At 47.5% G+C, this 8,009-nt stretch overlaps 1 pseudogene; it reads right to left on the bottom strand.

Annotated features, from left to right (window-relative positions):
* Positions 1 to 732: 732 nt before the first annotated feature.
* The window catches only part of LOC114813772, an 8,067-nt pseudogene continuing 790 nt past the window's right edge, over positions 733 to 8,009 (bottom strand).

Raw genomic sequence — 8,009 nt, 5'->3', positions numbered from 1 at the left:
TGAATCCATTTGGTCATTTGTATATTCCCATCCCCAAACACTTAGAGTTGACACAGGCAGTTCCCCCACCCCCAACCCCAATCCCTCACCTGTGCAAATGTTTCCTGGCCTGGCATAAGCCTCTGAACTCTCAATCTATATTTACAGATTTCAATCGGTGGTCCTGTAGGAAGTCAGATCCCCACCGTCTCTGGTTTTTTAAACCCTCTGCGAAGTTTTTCTTTGCCAGGAGAAAAGTCCTGCGAGCCCTGCATTTTGAGGTCAAAACTTAGTTTTAGATCTTCATTTTATGTCCAGGTCCACCAGCCTGGAATTGCTGTAGTCACCCGTGATTTGATGGAACCAGCCCTTATGGGCAAGGTTTTAGAAGAATGCGGGGGCATGGTCCAGTCCTGGAATGGGATGGACTAAGAGGGAGAAAAGAGCAGAGGCATTACAGCAGGAGTCCCCATGTCCCAGCATCTCCATGCACTGTTGCAGAACTTTGCCCGTGGGCTGTGGCGTCAGACGGCAATCAGGACCATGGACCTTGAGGTGACAGGGCGGTAGGTAATCCACGGCATCGCACCACACCAAAGCCGGGGGACTCACCGCTGACCCCAGACCGTGGAGAGTGGAGGAGGTAGCATGGACATATACAGATAAAAATTAAGTAATAAGGCTCTTTCGAGAAATGTGTGTGGCTCTGAAAAGAGCCTTTGGGTTCGGTGCGTGAGGGATCTCACGGGTTTCTCATTTCGCCGAGGTGTACTTGGTGATGGCCTTTGGTGCCCTCAGACACCGCATGCCTGGCCAGCTCCCTGGGAAGCATCAGCAGCACGGCTGCTTGGATTTCCCAGGATGTGATGGTCGAGCACTTGTTACAGAGCGCCAAGTGGGAGGCCTCGCTGGCGATGCGCTCGAAAATGTCTTTGATAAATGAGTCCATGATTCCCACGGCCTTGGTCGAGATGCTGGTGAGTGGGTGGACCTGCTTCAGCACCTTGTACACATAGATGGAGTAGTTCTCCCAGCGGCTGTGCTTGCGCTTCTTGCAGGCCTTCTGATCTTTGGCCACCACCTTCCACGAGTCCTCTGTGGCCACCGGCACGGACTTGACTGTGTCAGACATTGTGTCACCTGGCTGGTTGCTTTTCTCCGAGAACGGGGTTGTGTTTTGGACTCTCTCCGGCATTTATAGGAAACGCGTGCAGATGAGTCCTCTAAAATCCCTTTTGATTGAAGGAAAATGAGTTGACATGTATTGCAAATGAGAGGATTCCCTTTACCACTTCTTATTGAGTGAAGTGATAAAGGCATGTTCTCACCCATCAATTGACTTGGTGTGGCGACCCACCTACCCTTCCACATGATTCACCTTTGTTTCTCTATTTCCACCTAAGTTTACTACCGCCGCGTCAGGTGGTAGAAAACAGGGGGCAAAGCCCTCCCTTAGGCCACATTGCACTCATTTCTGAAAGAGCTGCAGTTCCTGTTGGGCGTCCTTCAAACTACCTTGAGCGGGTCAAGCTTGGGCACCCCTGGTCAAGGAGTAGGAGCCCCCGATGGTGTAGAACCTGGAGCTGGAGAGCACGCGACCCAAGACACTAAACTGTCCTTCAGTAGTCCCACCACCCGGCCCTGAACAGAGAACGAGTTGCCGCACAAGCTGCTGGAGTAGGTCGCTTCTTACCCTGTATCTAGGCCGGACTGCTGCTCATGAATACTGAAAGCCACAAGAGGGCCAAGGACATGTAAAGCTGAGACTGAGCCCTATTCGTAAGAAAAAAAAGAAAGTCCAACAATAATAATGGTGTTTGTTAAGCGCTTACAATGTGCCAATCACTAACCATAAAACCAATGGCTCGTTTTATAATCTCCCATCCATTCAGAAAAGGAGCTCAAAGATTATCAAATATTCTGACCTGAGAAATTAATAACATAGAAGCCTTTATTTTCTCTTGATATTAATTTTTTTACCTTTTCATTATTATTATGATTCTTTCACCGATTACCTTACATTGATATACTGTGTGGGGTTTGAAATTTTCCCAATGGCCAGCTCAAAATTTTAAATGAAATAAATACTTAAATATTACATTTTATTTTACATAGTTTTTATTTTCAATGATGGTGTTACTCACTCTCATTTTATTAAAGTGATTGAATTTCTTATGTTGACATTATGCATGAAATGTACAAATGTCCCATTCAGAGTAATAAGTGTAAACATATCCAATTATTTAAAACTGAAAAGTGTTGATAAGGTGTAAAATTATCTGTTCCCCATTTCACTTTCTCAGAACGTTTTGCAACCCTGTCTGTTAACACAGTTGCTAATATTAAAGATGAAATGAAAGCCTTATTAAGATGATAGTTGTTACGAGTCAGTTAACACATGTGAATTAGTATTTCTCACAGGTCGTTTAAAGAAAAATCAGGTACCACTTCTCGCTCTTTCTCAATAATCCATTCATTCAGTCATATTTATTAAGCACTTACTATGTGCAGATCACTGTACTAAGCACTTGGGAAAGTACAGTACAACAATAAAGACTGACAATCCCTGCCCCAATGAACTCACAGTCGAAGGGGCATGGGGTGGGGGTGGGGAGACAGACATCAATATTAATAAACAGACATCAATATAAATAAATAAAATGACAGATATATGCATAAGTGCTGTGGGGCTGGGAGGTGGGAAAGAGCAGAAGGAGCAAGTCAGGGAGACACAGAAGGGAGTGGGAGATGAGGAAAAGTGGGGCTCTATTCCCTGTGTCCGGCAATATCCTATGTCACTTAATAATGTTGGTATTTGTTAAGGGCTTACTATGTGCAGAGCACTGTTCTAAGCGCTGGGGTAGACACGGGGGAATCAGGTTGTCCCACGTGGGGCTCACAGTTAATCCCCATTTTACAGATGAGGTAAGTGAGGCACAGAGAAGTTAAGTGACTTGACAAGTGGCAGAGCCGGGAGTCGAACTCATGACCTCTGACTCCGAAGCCCAGGCTCTTTTCCACTGAGCCACGCTGCTTCCCACTTGAGAGCCATGCAGGGTTGGACCCAATTATCTCTGAGTTCTTGGAAAACAAAATCCTTGTTAAGTGCATTTCTCCCTTCAATACTCCAGTGTTGCCAGTACTAAGCCAGGGAACCCAACTAACCATTTTGTACAGGACCTGCGGGCCATTAATGCTTATGCCACCCCTATTCATGCGGTGGTCCCTAGCCTGGCCTCAGTAATTAGTGGAATTAGCTCACAGCCTCGGGCATTTACCTGTATTGATTTGACTGGATCGCTCTTCACTATCCCAGTATCTCCTGAAAGCCAGTACCTTTTTGCCTTTACTTGGGATAACCGTCAGCTGACCTGGACACGATTGCCCCACGGGTTCGTACATTCCCCTACTATCTTTTCCAGGGCCCTTTACAAGGCTCTTTTACAGGTTCGGATTCACAGTGGAGTGGGAATGTTTCAATTTGTAGATGATATTTTGATTACTGGGAAATCTGAGGAATTGTGCAGGCGGGCTCTCTGATGCTTCTGCAGCATTTGTTTGCTATTGGCCTCAAAGTTAGGGGTAAGAAGTTGCAGTGGTGTCCAAGGCAGGTAAAATATCTGGGGTTCATTCTCTGGGCAGGGGAGAGAGCGATTGGCCCTAGTCGTGCCAACTTCATCCAGGCCTTGCCCCGGCCCACCAAGCGTGAGCTTCGGGGTTTCCTCGGAGTGGCAGGATTTTGCCGGGCTTGGATCCCTGAATTCGTACTGATAACTCGTTTGATCTTTCAGCTCCTGAAGGAGTCCCCTGACTCCCTTGAATGGTCCTCATAAGCGGAGTCTGCCTTTCACAACCTTAAAGTCAGCTTAAATTCAGCCCCTGCTCTAGGGCTGCTGGACTACAAAAAACCCGTCTTACTCATGAGGCTCACAGTCTTAATCCCCATTTTACAGATGAGGTAACTGAGGCACAGAGAAGTTAAGTGACTTGCCCACAGTCACACAGCTGAGAAGTGGCAGAGCTGGGATTCAAACCCATGACCTCTGACTCCCAAGCCAGGGCTCTTTCCACTGAGCTATGCTGCTTCTCTATTTCATGTTTTATGGGCCAGATCTCTCCCTTCCTCAGTTAGTGCTCAGGCAGCAGAGCTCCTCGAGGCTTTGATTCAGACCTTTCACCTGGCTAAGGGATTGTGCACTAATATTTACACGGCTTCCAAGTACGGCTTTGGCATTTGCCATTCGACCGGTGCCTTGTGGCAGAGCCAAGGATTCTTGACCTCTGGAGGAAAGCCAGTAGCAAATGGTGAGTGAGTAGCTTGCCTCTTAGCCGCCATCAGACTTCCCGTTGCTCTCGCTGTTATCCATGTTAGAGTGTACACCTAGGGTAAGGACTTGGTAAGTCCAGGAAACCATAAAGCTGACCAAGCATCACGCTGGGCTGCATAACATACGTCCTGAGACTCCTGTGGAGACTCTTAACACTTTTGTCACCGTGGCTCAGCCCGGTTTTCTGATTATGGAGAAAGAACAATCTGAATGGCCCAGTAAATACGAGGCTGTCGAGAGTAACGAGTTCTTCTGGGTTGCAGACTCACCAAAATACCCATTATTGAGCTGGTGCCCTGGCTGCCACAGTTTTACATCACTGGTTTGCTTCTGGTATCCATCCTGTAGCCAAGTGAGTAACGATGGCCTGTCCCATCTGCCAGAGCTTTAATGCCATCCAACCTCGGGCCCTTCCCCGGGGTGGCCGAGCATGGGTTTACCACTCCTTTGAAGGGCTCCAGATCAATTTCATTACTTTTCTAGGGCTGAAGGGTACCGTTATGTTCTGACCATCATCGACCACCTCACAGGTTAGTTAGAGGCCTTCCTGGCCCGGCACGCAACTGCTGAATTTGTAGCTAAGATGTTGTTACGGACGGTTATTCCACGTTTTGGGCCCCCTTCCATCATTGATTCGGATCAGGGTTCCCATTTCACGGAGTCCATTTTTGGCTGAGGTCAATCGCTGTCTTGGTATTGAGAGGAACTTGGACACTCCCTACCATCCCCAGAGCTCAGGAAAAGTTGAAAAGGGGTAATTGGGAATTAAAAACGACGTTAGGGAAATTGTGTATAGAGACACATTAAAGTGGCCTCAGGTCCTCTCCCATTGCACTGTTACGATTGCGTTCCTGTCCTCAAGGGGACTTGAAGGTCTCCCCATATGAGTTACTGTTGGTCACCTCCCTTCTGCCGGGGAGGTCACAAGACTGGATCAATCTATCACTCTCATGGGAGGTGATGAAACCCTGGCAAAATACCTGGTCTCTCTGCAGCAGGAATTGAACACCCAGCGGGACGCCATCAGCTGCCATGTGATACCCTTAGACAGTAACCTACACCCCTTTGAGGCTGGAGACTGGGTTTGGGTTAAAAAGATGACAGGGAAACTCTCACTCTCTCCTTTCTGGGAAGGCCCCGTCCAGGTACTCCTCACCACGTCCTCGGCAATACGCATTGCTGAGCGGTCATCGTGGATTCATCACTTGCAGGTCAAGCAGCAGTAATAATAATGTTGGTGTTTGTTAAGCGCTTACTATGTGCAGACCACTGTTCTAAGTGCTGGGGTAGATACAGGATAATCAGGTTGTCCCACGTGAGGCTCACAGTCTTAATCCCCATTTTGCAGATGAGGTAACTCAGGGCACCGAGAAGTTAAGTTACTTGCCCAAAGTCACACAGCTGACAGGTGGCGGAGTTGGGGTTAGAACCCATTGACCTCTGACTCCTAAGGCCGTGCTCTTTCTTACTAAGCCATGCAGTAGTGGACAGTTCTCCAGGTGAGGGATCTGCAGACGGTGGAACTGATCCCACGGAGAATCAACAACCCCCCCACACAAATTCGGCTCTAGGTCTCAGACAGGTCCTGACTAGATGGACGATCTCGTGAGACTCAGGAAGCCTTCAGCCGCCATTATCGGAATGACCTGTGATCTGCTGTGGTTAGTTCAGCTAGGATCAAAGAGGTGATTGTACTGGATGTTTTACCATCCTGTCTCTGTTCTGTCTCCTTCCATACTGTACTAGATGATTGACCATCCTGTCTCAGTTCTATCTCCTTCCAATATTGTACTAGACATTCTGCCTCCATTTTATCTCCTTCCTGTGGTAGATCAATCATTTTAAGTTTGCGGCAGCGATGTGTCAATTACGTTACCTTATATGGACCACTCCTAAGAACTGGTTCTGATTGGAGGGTGGAGTACGGGCGCAACGCAAGGGGATTGGGTAGGATTTTGGGTGTGCGCTGGAAGAGTTGCAGTGGAGTGGAACACAGAAATACTCGCAAATAAAGGTACCAGGTTCGGATGGCTCAGGGTTGTTTGTCACTTGTACCCCCTGGGGTGAAGGGGTGGGCAGCCACTTTCCACCCTTTTCTGCTCTCTCAGCTTGCTCTCTTGAGTCAGTTCATTTCTACACCAGGGTCACAAAACCCTCTCATGCAATTGCGAAATCAGCGTCGTTTCTCTGATAAAATTCTGTAACTATCTTCATACAATACTGCCACTATGTCCACCGGCTTCTACGGACTTGTTCTATTGATTGATTCACTAAAGACTCCCCCCCGATTAGACTGTAAGCCCGTCAAATGGCAGGGACTGTCTCTATCTGTTGCTGACTTGTTCATTCCAAGCGCTTAGTACAGTGCTCTGCACATAGTAAGCGCTCAATAAATACTATTGAATGAATAAGGACTCTAGGGTCCTTTCCATTTCGGCAACCTGCCCCTTTAAGTCTTAAGAGTATCTGTGCCAGGCAACTGCATCTCATTCTGTGGCTTTTATTCTTTCCTCTGCCTGGTTTAGGTGGACTTGCAAAGTTTCAATTCCTCCTTTACCCATGGATAAGGCAAACAAAAGGTTGATAGCAGCCTCTGTGCCTTCTCCAGGCTTAATCCTAGCCTCCTGCCATGCTTCTAATTCTGAATTTAAGCCTTCCTGATCCTCCCATGCCTCTCTCAGGGTTGCAGCTGGATACTTTCCAGTACTCTACCAGTCTCGACTTTGGGAGGGAGAGGCCTAACCATTCCAATCCTAGCTTGGGCAGTGGCTAGCGAGTGGAAGGTAACCTGCTACTGGTCAAAACTCACCTGCGCTGGGCAGCAGCAGTATGGGAGAGAGTCGAGGATGGAGACTCAAGTTGACTGCACAAAAGGAGGGTAATAGTAAACCACTTCTGTATTTTACCAAGAAAACTCCATGGCTCCACTACCAGAACGATTGCAGATGGAGATAGGGCTTTCTGGGAGAGATGTGTCGATGGCATCACTATGAGTCGAAGACAACTCGACAGCTTAAGATGCTCTCATACTACCTTTAGCCATTTGCTGTCCCAGTGACCAGTTCACCCACTTTTCTTCATGAGCTGTCTAAACTCCACACATTACAGTAACAAATGAGGGTAGGAGAGAACTGGAGGATAAAGCCTGAAGGGTGAGAGGAACGCACCACCCAAGTATTTTGTGTCGGGACCCAGAGGATCTTATGCATGGCCACCCGGAAATGGATGTTAGGGTGCCCAGGTAAGTTATTCTCAAAGACAGAGAGAGAGCAAGATCGCAAGTCTGCTCAGTCACAAAGTCTGACATAGTAAACCACTTCTGTCAGCACTGTTACATCCCAATAAGGCCCATTAGGGACGGAGGGGTTGGGGACGTGGGGAGGGGAGGGAAGGGAAGTGGGACTCAGTTTTACTGATGGAACAAACCACGATATTCAGTATTCCAGAAAGAAAACATTTCTTAGCATGCACAACACATTAATAATAAAGTTTCTTGCTTCCATTAAGCCCTCCAACCCCTACTAGACGATTAACCATTCTGTCTCCGTTCTGTCTCCTATATTGTACTAGACGATTGACCATCTGTTCTATCTCCTTCCAATATTGTACTAGACATCCTGTCTCTGTTTTATCTCCTTCCTGTGGGAGATCAATCATTTTAGCTTGGGCAGCAATGTGTCAACTACGTTACCTTAAATGGAC

This window comes from Ornithorhynchus anatinus, chromosome 8 (genome assembly GCF_004115215.2).
Source record: "Ornithorhynchus anatinus isolate Pmale09 chromosome 8, mOrnAna1.pri.v4, whole genome shotgun sequence".
In the NCBI taxonomy this organism is placed as follows: Eukaryota; Metazoa; Chordata; class Mammalia; order Monotremata; family Ornithorhynchidae; genus Ornithorhynchus; species Ornithorhynchus anatinus.
Note: the sequence above shows the minus strand (reverse complement) of the source record. Positions and strands in the feature narration are given on the sequence as shown.